At 33.2% G+C, this 14,664-nt stretch overlaps 1 pseudogene; it reads right to left on the bottom strand.

Annotated features, from left to right (window-relative positions):
• Positions 1-14,664, bottom strand: part of LOC149533976 (MADS-box transcription factor 23-like) — a 290,054-nt pseudogene that overhangs the window by 33,533 nt on the left and 241,857 nt on the right.

Below are 14,664 nucleotides of genomic sequence, written 5' to 3'. Positions count from 1 at the left end.
TTCAATGCAATGATGACTTTGTATCTAGCATGTTGAATCAAGGTATTCTCTCTATAGTTTGGTTATCTCTTTCTTGATTTTTAACTTCCTACCATATGTGACCTCTAGCTCTTAATAGTCCTACTCTTATCTCTTTTGACTTCATCGAAATTAATTAAAATATTTAGGTGTATCATCATAATTAGACTATCCAAGTTTATCAAAATTTGAGGAAGTTTATTTCCTCTTAGTTAAATGACATGATCTTCATAAGGTTCTTATTTTTCGGTTACTAATGATCTATAAATATTCCATTGCATCAAAAGAACAAAAAATTGACTTGTCTTTCTCAAATAGTTGATGATGATTTTGATTATATAGTGTAAGGTTTTATTATGGCATAGACTTAGTATTCATTTGGAAACAAATCAATGACATGTTCAAAATGAGAACCAATTATTTATAATTGATCAACATTTGTATTATACTTCTTTGGGGTTACTATAATATTAAAAAACATTAAGTCTTTCGATCAAGTCACATATTCTATGTGGACAAGTTCTCATATGATGATTCATGGCCAAAGAGATGCTACAAACTTTGTTAAATATTAATTATGATTTTCTAAACATTATTTAGTTTCTTTATTCCCATTATCTTAGTGAAGTCTAGCCCTCTAACTAATTTTTCATATTCTTCATCTTTCTATGTCAAATAAAAATAAAAATAAAAAGTGTTTTTCACTTCCTATCTGAAGGATTAGATTGGGTAGATATTACTTCCCAAACCCATCAAATATGTTTTCCTATCAAAATATATTATCCATTCTTAAGAGGCTTGAAGGTTGGTAAAATAATGTTCTTCACCTATGATCCTTTGCACTGGATGGACCTAATCCAACATTACAATGGTGCCCAACCAAGTATCATGGAATTTCCAAAAATGATCTTCTTTGAAGAACTTATTTATAATAAATTCTTTGATTATGGCTGTAGTAACCTCTTCATCATACATCTAATGCAGTATACTTCTTCTTTAGAAATGGAATTGTGGGAAAACTAAAAATTTAGTATAGGCTCATCAACTACATGGTTTTTATGCATGATTTGTGACAATACTATGCGCTTTGCCTCATGCTACATTCTCAACATAAAGTAGGACAAGTCAAGTAATATGAAATATCCTATATTTGTAGTTAAATTTGTTAATTGGTAAACACAAAAAATAAGGGGGATGTCAATGAATGTAATTTCTTGTGTGATTGCAACTTTTGTTGTAATCTTCCTTAGCCAAATTGAGACATACAACTATTGGTTTTGGGGTTTCCTTGTTGTTTAACATTCTAAATCTTTCCAAAACCTGATTTGCATATTTCTCTTGATAAATAAAAATATCATCATGCAATTTTTAACTTCTATGCCTAGAAAGTATCTCTAGAAACCTTAATTTTTCATTTTATACTCATACTTCATCGCTTTTGTGGAATCAACAATAAAGAAATCATTATCCCGAGTAAAAATCAAATCATCATCATATAAGAAAATATTTAAAACTTTTCCATCTACTGCCTTGATCTAAAGAGTAGGTTTTCCATCAATTGTTCTAGAATAATTTCTCATTAAATATAAGTGAATCCAACTCTATTGTTCTCTTGGTTCTTTTTTCATCCCATTAATATCTCTCTTTAGCCTATACACTTTACCTTCTTCACCAAAGACTTCTTAACTAGGTGGCTACTACAAATACACTTCTTCTTTGAACACACCATAATGGAAGGAAAACTTCACATCCATTTGAAATACCTTCGACTTGAGTTGGGATGCAATTTTTATGACAACATGCATACTATCTATTGTTTTTGTGGCATCATAATCTTTACCAAATTTTTAGTTGTATTCCTTGACCACCATATGTGCTTTATCCTTATCTATTTTTCTTTTAGCATTACACTTGTTCTTATACACCCATTTCACACCAATAAATTTCTTGTTGGGAGGAAAATTAGTTAACTCCCAAGTTTTATTTATTTCTATTGCATATATTTCCTCATCCATGGCCTCACACCATTTATCTTCTTTTACAACTTCTTCAAAGTAAACTGGATCACCATGAGAAATAATTACAAATTGTAATGTCCCCATTTTGAAGGTAATTTGATTTAATTAATTGAATTTAATAAAGTGACTTGAATTATAAAATATTTTATAAAGTCACTTAATAAAATAATGTTTTAGAAGTTTGTGGAAGAAGTGGAGGAAAAATAAAATAAAATAATATTCCTTCTAGAAGGTGACTTGAGAAGTTCTAGAGGGAGGCCGACCTATTGAGGAAAATGAATAAATAGGCATCTTGGGCTTCATTCTTGGTATCCAGATTTGTCATTGATGTTGATATTTGTTGATGTGCATTGTGGAGCCTAGGGTTTTTGCAGTAGTCACAACTAGCCATTGAGAATGAAAACTCTCAATTGGTATGAAATTTTGAGGGTGTGAAAGATCACCTAAATTATTGCCATTCTAGGAAGGATATTTTAGTCCTTTCACTTGTGCTTAAATGGAAGCCAAGGGCCAAGTTCTTTTCTAGTTTGGAGTTTCAAGTGGGGTTGCATTTTCATCATATCATCTTTAGCATTCAGTCTCCAACATTCTCTCAATCCAGGTTCTTCATTTCAGTTTGTAGTTGCAACAAATTCTGCGTTGTATTTAGCTAGTTATGGTTTTGTTTGTAATGTGCCATGTTGTAATGTTTTGATGCTAAAAATTGGATATCATATGTTAAAACATTTGGTTATCATTGAATGAATATATTGGCACTATTTTACATCAGTTATTTAAGTAGGTTTGTGGCACAACAATTTACTTTATTCAGCAATATACTTTCAGTAGTGTATTAAATTTAGGGATTTTTTAGTGGCCTATTAGAAAGGGTCATTACAATGGTATCAGAGCTTTCATCATGCCATCCTATGATTAGTCAAACAACATACGAGTGAGAGAGAAATCATATGTTATAACAGGGAACAATGGAAACAACAATATTAGAATCTACAGGTTGAAGGGGATGCATCCTCAAAAGCATTAAGACAAAGAGATAGTAGCAAAATAGTTCAAAATATGGCAGAAGAAGAAAATAGGGATGCAAGAGCTTAAAGGAAATTTGATACCATGCTTGATATGTTGTCATGCTTATTAGCAAAAATGGATCAGCAAGCCACTCAAAATCAAAACACAGCTAAAGATAGTTGAGATAATGAGGGAAGGTCTATACATCATGCTGAAGACACTAGATGATCAGCCTCTAGGCCTCTTTTTCCCACCTTTATATGAAGAGAAGAACAACCACATGCTACTCTAGCTATTTCCTTTGGAGATGAAGCTAGATAGGTTTACTTGGAGTATACCAATCTCCCTCCTAATATGAGAGACATATGGATGTTTGATCAATTCATGAATCAAGGGAATATGAGAGGAGGAAGAGATGATAACTATGCTCCAAGATATGACTATCAACAAACACTAGGTAAGATTTCCATGCCTTACTATGATGGAAGTAACAAATGCATAGCTAGGTCTTGGGTTCAAAAGCTTGATAATTATCTTTCTTTTAGATCAATGCCTGAAGAGGATGCCATAAGATTTGCCACACTACATGTTGAAGGAGCTACTCATGAGTGGCAGAATAATGGGTTAGTCACTCTTGGACACAACCTTATCAATACATGTGATGAGTTTACTAATAGATTGATTGAAAGGTTTGATGTCAAAGATCCTGAGGTGACTTTCCATGAACTGGCACAACTAAAACAACATGGTTCCCTTGATGCTTATGTGAATGACCTCCAATAGTTATCGGTCATGGTTCCTAACATTAGGGAAAGAAGATTGGTGGTCTTATTCATGGAAGGGTTGATGGAGCCATTGAAGGGTTGGTTGAAATCTTTCAATCCTCCCTCACTATAGGAAGTAATGAAGAAGGCTAGGGTCATGGAGTTTGTAGCACCAAAGAGAAAGACCTTGCATAAGGAAATCCCTTCAACAAGAAATGAAACTCTCCAACAATCAGACAAGAGAGAGAAATCAGCATCTATGATGGATGAGGAGACATAAGAAGAGTTGAAGAAGAAGAAATTATGCTATTGGTGCAAGGAGCCTTACAATAGAGATCATGATTTCCCTTTGTGGCCTAAGGGCATGGCAAACCATTTCATTTGGGCATACTATGAGGACTTTGATTCTGATGAAGTTGATCAGTGAGCTATTTTAGAACTTAATCAGGGTAAGGAAACTTCTTCTCCCATGACATATATTGCCAATGTTCAGGATGAGACTACATTCAAGTTTAGGGGGACAGTTGATGGACAACATTGCATTGCTATGCTTGATACTGGTGCAACACATAACTTTATTAATAGAGATTTTGTATCTCTGTGTAGACTCAAGATTGAGGATTTTGATGGATTCAGAGTTCGAGTAGAATATGGATATACTCTTACATGCACCAGAAAGGTTGCTAGTCTCACTTTGAAATTGAATAGCTATGAGTTACATTCAAATTTTTATGCGATCAACATGGGAGAGATGGACATAGTTTTGGGAATGAAGTGGCTTCAGGGCTTTAGAGTATTTACCCTCAATGTACCTAAGATTGAAATGTCTTTTGAGGTTGATGGTAGGAGGCATGTATTGAGGGGTATTAAGGATGAAGGCTTGCATTCTATTAGAGGGTTGGATAGTAAGAGAAAGAAGAAAGTGATTCACGAGAAATCTAAGATGATTCTCAATCCATTATTCAAAGTGGAAGATGCTTGGTCATATGATAATTCACTCTATGGCTTGAATGATGATAGCTCTCTTGATTCCAGTCTTGAGATGAGCATTGTTGATAGTATTTGTGGTCCTACTAGTGCATCAAGATTACAAATGGGGCCCATTAAGGAGATTTCAGAGGTTTACATGGTGAGGAATGCTCACAGCTTCATTTTTTGTTCTCATGTACATGACTTATTCATGATGCACAATTCAAGAATGGATGTGATGAATAGTTGGGGTGATAGTTTATCTTGCATGAAGTTTGGAGGCAAGGATGATCAACTGCTTGGCTTGCTTCCACTTGAGGCCTATACTTCTACAGCTCTTGGTGATGTTATTGAGTTGGTACAACTGAACAATCGATGGTTTGAGAAAATGTTGCAGGAGTTGTTTGGTGATGAGAGTGACATTATGTAGTTCTTCTTGTGGGATCCAGGTGGTGAATTTCTTGAGGACAAGAAATTTAAGGAGGGGCAGATTGTGATGTCCCCATTTTGAAGGTAATTTGATTTAATTAATTGAATTTAATAAAGTGACTTGAATTATAAAATATTTTATAAAGTCACTTAATAAAATAATATTTTAGAAGTTTGTGGAAGAAGCAGAGGAAAAATAAAATAAAATAATATTCCTTCTAGAAGGTGACTTGAGAAGTTCTAGAGGGAGGATGACCTATTGAGGAAAATGAATAAATAGACATCTTGGGCTTCATTCTCAACATCAAGATTTTTCATTGATGTTGATATTTGTTGATGTGTATTATGGAGCCTAGAGTTTCTACAGTAGTCACAATTGACCATTGAGAACGAAAACTCTCAATTGGCATGCAATTTTGAGGGTGTGAATGATCACCTGAATTATTGCCATTGTGGGAAGGATATTTCAGTCCTTTCACTTATGCTTAATTGGAGGCCAAGGGCCAAGTTCTTCACTGGTTTGGAGTTTCAAGTGGGGTTGCATTTTCATCATATCATCTTCAGCATTCAATCTCCAGCATTCTCTCAATTCGGGTTCTTCACTTTAGTTTCTAGTTGCAACAAATTCTCAGTTGTATTTAGCCAGTTAGGGTTTTGTTTTTTATGTGCCATGTTGTAATTTTTTGATGCTAAAAATTGGATATCATATGTAAAAACATTTGGTTATCATTGAATGAATACATTGGCGCTATTTTACATAAATTATTTAAGTAGGTTTTTGGCACAACAATTTCCTTTATTCAACAATATACTTCCAGTAGTGTATTAAATTTAGGGTTTTTTTAGTGGCATATTGTTAAGGCTCATTACACAAATTTACTACTCTCATCAATATCACTACACCTTTGATCTTGATATATATCCTTTAGAACTTTAGTCATTCTTGGTAAAAGAGAGGCACGAGTAGAACTATAATTTTCACTAGTATTGTTGTGTTGTGTAGGCTACGTCAGGAGCTATTTAGGATTATCAAGAGCTCTTTGCATATTAATCTTGAGTTATTAGAAGCTATCAAGAGTCAAGTGTCTAAATATCTTTGATTTCTTCCCTTTCTACCCATTTTTATCAAGAGTTATCTAGAGTTGTCCATAGCCATCCATATCTTCTACTGCTTCATCTTGATGACTATCCAACTCATCATCCCCATCAATAATAGGGACTTTACTTAAAGTTTTAGATGATGTATCTATTGAACCATACCATGACTAATTCTATATGAACTCAACATCTCTTGAAATGGTTATCTTCTTGCTAATAGGGTTATACAATTTGTATACCTTATATTTTGAACTATAACTCGTGAAGATACACTTTCACACCCTTATCATTAAACTTTTGTCTTTGATCCTTTTTTATGTGTGCATATCCTACACACAAACACACTCAAGTGTTTAATTGTTCATCTATGTTTTGCCCATATCTCAAGAGGTATCCTATCCTAGAATACCTTTGTGGAATTTTGTTAATCAAGTAAACTGATTTTGTTACAACTTCTCCCCAATATTTAGTTGGGAGGCATTTGGCTTTCATCACAATTCTTTGTATCTCAACGATAGTTCTGTTCTTTCTTTTAGCTACTCTATTTGTTTATAGAGGGTAAGTGATTGTAAGCTCTTTCCTTATACCATTATACCTATAAAATATTGGAGGTATACACTCCTCTATCTCACCTTAGGAATTTGATGCAAAGTCCACTTTCTTTTTCAACCTCAACTTTAAACTCTAAAAACTTATAAAAAGATTTTGATTTATTTTTCAAAAAATACATTCAGGTTCTACAACTCAAATCAGCAATAAAGATCATAAAATAATTACTCCCTCCTATGAAAGTAACTTGCACAGAGCCAACCAAATCAATATGCACTAATTCCATTGGTACTCTTTCCCTTCTAGAGTTACCAAAATTTAAGGGCAACTTATGTTGTTTACCCAAATACGATCCTCATGCTTGCTACTAGACTCTACAATACTTGGAAAAACATCCACCATGATTTTATTGGATAATAAATTTAGACTAGCATTGCAAACATGTTCGTATCTTAAATGCTATAACTTTGATTAGTCTTCAATCACGCTTCTTAAAGTCGATTCCTTCTATACTATTGTACATACTTTCTTGGATGGTGTAATATCAAATTGAGAGTAGAAGCATGTCTAAACCTTCAATGAAAATATTTGGTTCTTTGTCATTTTCCCTACAATAGCATCATTCTTAATCTCATATTTCTCATGAATGATACACTTGTTATTTTCTAGCAACATTTTTTATCCATTCTAAATGAGTTATCCAATAGTCATAAAACTGTGTCTTATACCAAGGGAAATATAAATATTATGAATTTCTTTCTTTTGACCTTGCTTGGTGTGGATCATAATATAACCTTTTCATATAGTAAAAATAGTTTCATTGTTCCACATATTAATTTCAGACTTATAATTCTTATCAATGAAAGGTTACTACAACTATTGTCCAAATACATAATTTTAGTGCTTCCTTCTTTACAAATACTACACATGATGAAAGTTGTATTATTATTTATTTCTCCAACATTTACATTAGTTACATTATCATTTTGTAATGGATGATCATTTTTGTTCTTCCAGAATTCATTTTCATAATTTCCAAACATGTGACAGTAATAGCATTCAACATTGCTCTAATTACACCTATTATTTCTTCTACCTCCTTGGGGGTTACTTTGAGAACAACTTGATCCCTCACAGCGAACTTCTCTTGTTAAGATTTCTCCACTATTATTTATTCTTCAACCTCTTCTCTGTTATTTTTCAACTAGTTTATCAAACTAAAGACTCTAGATATGAACTCTAAAATAGGTTCATTTTCTTTTATAAAAAGAGACTCAAATTATTTTTGAAGCATCTCCAACTTCACAACAAAAAATTGATCAGACCCTTTGAATGGTAGTTTCAAGAATACCCCATGCTTCTTTGGAATAATTAGTTGTTTTTATTCCTGGAAATAATGGCTCTCTCAAGCTTGCTTCAATTAGGCTCATTGGCCTAGCAAATTTTCTTCTTCTCTCTCTCAAACAAGTCTTTTGATTATTTGTAAGAAAATAAAATAGAGAAGGTTTTGATTATTCGTCAAACTATTTTATAAAAGATCCCACAACCATTTTCTGTCATAATGGTCTTCATCTTCCATGTCCAAATGTAATTTTTTTCCCATTAAAAGATGGTGACTACTGCCAACTTTCCTTTTATCTCCATTCATGTCTTATGCATAATAACTTCAAATACCCATCAAATACAAGTTCCAAAGCTCACTAGGATTAAGGGTTTAATAGCTTTAATACCATGGCATAATTTTAGAAGTAATGACATAGTCAGAAACACCAAAATTTATGCTCCCAAATCAAGAAGATTAATAGATAAATAGAGATTGTTGTTTTGTTATCCAACTCTATAGTGGAATGAAATTTAAATGGAGACAATAAACTAAGAGGTATCTGTACAACTATCTTGCTTGCATTTATATTGAAAACTGAAATACTAGTTATAGATTACAATATAAAAAATAAGAAAACATAAACCACAACACTTAGTGTTTGTGAACAAAAACAAACTAAGATTCTTTGAGCTCTTACAATTTTTTGGAGCAATCACTATAATGGAGCAATCCTCTATAAAGTTTTTCTAGCTTGCCATTATTTTTCTATTGGAATTCAATGAAAATGACTATAATGGTACTGTAGGATGGAGAACACCACCTAACTGCTTGGATTTTTTGTTGTGGATGTTTTTGTTTTGGCAATTGTTCCCTTGGTGAGCCTAAGAAATTAGATACACATTTGTAGACTATAAGGTACAAACTGAGTTAGTATAGGCTTTACTTTGGGGATTGTCTTGCACTTATAAGGAAAAATCAAGGAACACTTGTAATAGAAGTATAGGTAGGAATTCCTATGCCTCAATAAGGTTGTTCTTATCTCTTATTTCTAATATATAGGCAATTAGGAAACTCACACTTCCTAGGTTTGTATAGTTTTTTTATGTCAGCATTCAAATATTTTAGGTAGAAGGAAAGACCATTGGAACTCATTGGTGAGAATATTTGAGAATTCTGTTCTATTTCCTATGGATCCTGGGTATGTGTAGGATCATGGTCAACCAAACTATGTCCTTAAGTGGTAATGAAAAATTACCAAATTAGGGTTATGTCAACTTGACATGCAATTTTCAACTTGTTATGAACTTTCTATCAATAAATTGAGAGAAAATACTCTTGAGAAAATTGAATTTGGTTTCTAAACTTCTAGGCATTTTCGAAAAAAAAAAATTTAAAATAATTGATTGGTCAAAATTTTTAATTTTAATGCAATAGTAAAAAAAATTTAAGACAAAAATAAGAAGTAGACATATGTCTAACCACCTTAATAAAAACCAAGTTATAATATTTTCTAATAAGATTCTAGATATAAGAAGTAGACTCATGCCCAGATGTGACACATATTTTTGGGTATTTTATTCTTGATAAATAATAATTATGAATTTTCTACTATAGTACTTTTAGAATTAAAAAACTCTCATGTCTGACCACCTTAACTAATTCAAAACTATGCAAAATTTAATAACTTTTTTTTCCTTATAGTAGAAGAAGTGCAAAATGTGATGCATCTTTTGGATTTCAAAAATGTTGTACTGTTTGAAAGTCATAATTATTTTTCAATCAGTGTGTCAATCAACACTTTATACATCTCCATTAGAAAATAAGTAATAATTACTAACTGACCTCATAATTTGATAGACATTAAATTTATGGAAAGCTAAGAATATTCTTAAGAAACCAGTTTTGTTTAATCAAAGTTGAGTAAAAAATAATAATCATTAGATACATGTTTGGAGTGAAATATAGACAAGAATAGGCCAAAAACACATTTTTGGGATGTCTTTTAAGTTGACCATGTAGGGGTGGTATCCAAAGATATAATAGGCCTTATAAAGGTATTAAATTTTGGGTTTGGTATCAACATGCATGGGAAAAAAGTTGCAATAGATTTTGAAATGCTTTGAGGCATTTAAGAACTACATACTTTTCTAATTGCCACTTTTTGGTAGACCATGATCCAGCACATGCCTGCCTACAATTAAAATCAACTACAACCTCTTGAGGAGCTCTCATAATATTGATAAATAGGTGGAGTCTGAAAGAGTGATCACCCTTTTCATAAAAATGTTTGTAGAATAAGTAACCTGAGTCATGTGAATTTGTTGTATCTTTGGATGAAGTGATCTATACTAATGAAACACTTTTCATTTTAAAGATGCCGCAAGCAATCTTAGGGATATATTATGCTTAATAATATGGTGTACCATGCAAGTATTAGCTAAGTCAATGATATGCTCAACAAGGGTTTTTTCCATCCTTGTTAATTAATTTTAGCAAAATATTTTGAATAATTAGAGGGGATGGCATCCTAGTTGAGATTGGCAGCTAGAGGAATGATTCAAATCCTAGAATTTCAACTCAAAAGTTTATTGTAGCAATAGGTATTGCATTTGAGGCCAATATTACACTTTATGAGCATGTTGAAGCCTTATATCTAAAATGTGCACCTAGGAGAGAGATCAATTATCCTAGATAACAAGTTGTTATGGATATTTTGATAGCCCTATGACTCGTTTACTTAATCTAACTAGAATCAATGATGGTTAGTTCTGATGGGTGATCTATAAAACTAAACAACTAATTTGTAATTTAGAATGGTAACAACCCTTAAGGAAAGTCTAAGTATCATGAGATTAAACTTTTGCAATACTCAAAACAATCTCCAAGAGTTTAGGACAACTCTGTATGAATAAGGGAGGATAGTGTTAGTGTAAATAATTAATTATTATTACACTTTACTTAATTTTATTTAGGTTAATGCATTATTTTATTATTTATTAGTTAGACACCTGAGAGTATGTGTACTTATATGTGTTGTTTTCTTGACAACACAAGAGTTAGCAATTCTAATTTAGCACATGGTGTTTACAACATAAGAGTTTGCATATTTATCTGAGTTCTCATGTAGAAAACATAGTTGTTCGCACTCTAATTAAGCACATGGTGTCTACAACATCCTTTTACATGACACACCTATGTAAGCTTATCCTCTCATCATTGCACTAACTTTTATGCTCAATGGAGAATAATCCACTCTTAGTGGACATGTGCTTAGTTGTGAGTCTTATCACTCCTAGTCAATCTAGTGGTCTTTATATACAGGAACTTCTAGTGTGTATTTACAACAATTCATTTTCATATTGTTATTCTGATCATACTTTATTGGTCCATATTGTGCTAGTGCTTGAGCCTCTTGATCTTGTGTGATTTTTCCCTCAGGAAAATTCTTACATAGTATTAGACTTAAGGTAGTGTCATTTCATAACCATTGGAGACCATTTTTGCCTCACCTCTTGGAGGACCTTGATTCAGATTTAGAGTATATGTAGCTATTGGGAGCATCTAAAGCCAAAGCAAACATCACCACTACATCTGCAATGTTAATTCAATGAATTTTGACTATAAATTTTCCTACCCTAGGCCATAGTCAAATTTGAGGCAATTTTTTTTGCATATCAGCACCCAAAGGCCTGATTTGCGAATTTGGTATGATCATTTTTAGATTTGTGTAATTCATTTTTAGATCTGTATTTAATTTCTGACTTTGCAATTTTTGAAATTTCTCTGCAAATTTTTCATTTTTTTTGGAACTTTTTTTGGCCTATTAGTGTTGGATACAATTGATAATTGCATGATTGTCTTTGATGTTACACAAATGTCATGTCAGTCATCAGACAGTGTTAACCGAGCTCACTCGGTCATCAAAGAAAAGTAGCAGATAGTGTTAACCGAGCTCACGCGGTCATCGAAGAAAAGTAGCAGACAGTGTTAACCGAGCTCACTCGGTCATCGAAGAAAAGTAGCAGACAGTGTTAACCGAGCTCACTCGGTCATCAAAGGAAAGTCGGAGAAATCGGTGTTTACCGAGTTAAGTCGGTCAGTGAAGGATTTCACAAAATTCTCAGTATTAACCGAGCTCAGTCGGTTAACACAGGAATTATTTTCTGTGCAGTATTTACCGAGTTAAGTCGGTCAGTGAAGGATTTCACGAAATTCTCTGTATTAACCGAGCTCAGTCGGTTAACACAGGAATTATTTTCTGTGCAGTATTTATCGAGTTAAGTCGGTCAGCGAAGGATTTCTCGAAGGTTAAGTAATTAAAGTTAATTACTTTATGTAATGTATGAAGCCGACTTATAGCACAATTATTTATAATTGTAACTTGTATTTGAGCCGACTTGATAATCTAAAAGGTATATATGAAGGATCAAGTTGTGAATTCAAGCATGGAAGTATGAATGTGAAAAAGCGAGCAGATATGATTGAATATCTAATATGCGAATTATAAGGAAGGTCAGAGCAAGTTCTTGAAGGATCAGAGATGCAGAGTTGCATTTGATCAGAGAGGATCTAGAGGAACAGAACAGAGATCTGTATCAGCAAAGATAAGTTGTATTTATTTCAGATCACTCATTGTTACTTTCTAACTATTGTAACAGTGTTTTCAAATCTCTTAACAGAGTGGGTTTAATAGCCTTTTGTAAAATCCTCTAACAATGTGGCAATTCAGTTGAATTGATCTAAAGACCTCTAGCAAGGCCACTCCTAGCAGGGTGATTAAATCCTCTAACAAGGTCGCACCTAACAGTGTGTTTTGTAACCTTTAACAAGGTTGGCTCCTAACAGGGCTCACTTCAGAAGAGTGAAAAATAGTAACTAGTTACATTGGTGGTTTTTTCCATATTGGGTTTCCACGTTAAATCTGGTGTCTCTTGTCTCTTGTTTCTTGTGTTTTCAGTTTGATTATATGAGTATCAGCAATGAGTATTTCCTTTGACATCTTAAGGGACTTGTGGGAAAAGTTTTTGTAGTAACTGATTCACCCCTCCCCTCTTAGTTACTCCATTCTCATTTCCAACAATTGGTATCAGAGCTTATTGGTGCTTGCAGGAAAAGATTTCAAGGATCTAAGCCAAAGATCAAGATGTATTACAAGAGAGAAATTCCAAGACTCAACAAAAATAACTTCTCTGCATGGCAAGGATTGATGAAACTTCATTTGGCTACTATTGGTGATACAGGACTAAAATATCTTGATGAAAAATACAAAGAACCTTCCGGCACATTATCTGTCAATGATATTGCTGAAAAGAAGACTCATAACAATATGATGATAGACATTGCATCTACACTAAGCTATGCAGAATTTGATGATATCAAGGATTGCCAAACCGCTTTTGACATGTGGAACAAGCTGAAAGAAATCTATGGAGGAGATGACAATGTGAAAAGAGCAAAAGCAGAAAGTCTAAGAGGACAATTTGACCAAATGAGAATGAGAGAGGATGAAAACATTGCAAAATATGTTGATAGAATCAAAGCATGTGTCAGTGCAATCAGGGCATCTAGAGGTGATATCAAAGAAGAGATGGTTATAAGCAAAGTTCTCAGAACCTTGCTTCCCATCTATGCAATCAGAGTTTCTGCAATTCAAGAAAGAAGGTGTGAAGCAAATCATAATATCAATTTGGAGGCTATAGTTGGAAGACTAACCGCATTTGAACTAGACAATTTTGACAACTATGTTCCAGCTTCCAAAAGCACTGAATCAGCATTTGAGGCCAAACTTTCACTCAAAGATAAAGGCAAAAAGAAATCAGAGTCAGAAAGTGATGATGAATCAGACCAAAGTTCAGACAATGATCTTGAAGTAATTGAAGCTCTACTGGCAAAGAAATACTCCAGAGGCAGAGGAAAATATAAAGGTAAAGTTCCTCTAATCTATTTTTCATGTGAAGAAATTGGTCATATTGCAGCTAGGTGCCCAAACAAGTAGAACAATGATGAAAAGAAGGGTCATAAATGGAATAGAAAGAAAGATTACAAATCATTCAAGAACAAAGGTAAGAAATCATGTTTCATGGCTGAAAATTCTAAGGATTCTGATAATAGTAAAGATGAAATTATTTATATTGCTGTGAAAGATGATTCTGATAGTGATGAGGAAGATAAAATGGCTCTTATCTCTCATATAAGTATGAATGATACATGGATTATAGACAGTGGTTGCTCTCATCATATGACTGGTGATAAAACTAAGTTTGATCAGTTTGAAGATTATGATGGTGGCAGTGTAAGGTTTGGTAATAATGAACCTCGCTTCATAAAAGGAAGAGGAAGAATCTCTCTAACCAAAGAACTTATATGCAACAATGCCTATTGGGTTGACGGTCTTAAACATAACTTGCTAAGTGTGGCACAGTTACTCAATACCGGATTTAAGGTGGAATTCATGCATGGAAAGGAAAGACTGTTGAATGAGCAAGGAAAG

The sequence above is a fragment of the Cupressus sempervirens genome, chromosome 10 (assembly GCF_028749045.1).
Source record: "Cupressus sempervirens isolate cs-2001-9-10 chromosome 10, ASM2874904v1, whole genome shotgun sequence".
NCBI lineage: Eukaryota > Viridiplantae > Streptophyta > Pinopsida > Cupressales > Cupressaceae > Cupressus > Cupressus sempervirens.
Note: the sequence above shows the minus strand (reverse complement) of the source record. Positions and strands in the feature narration are given on the sequence as shown.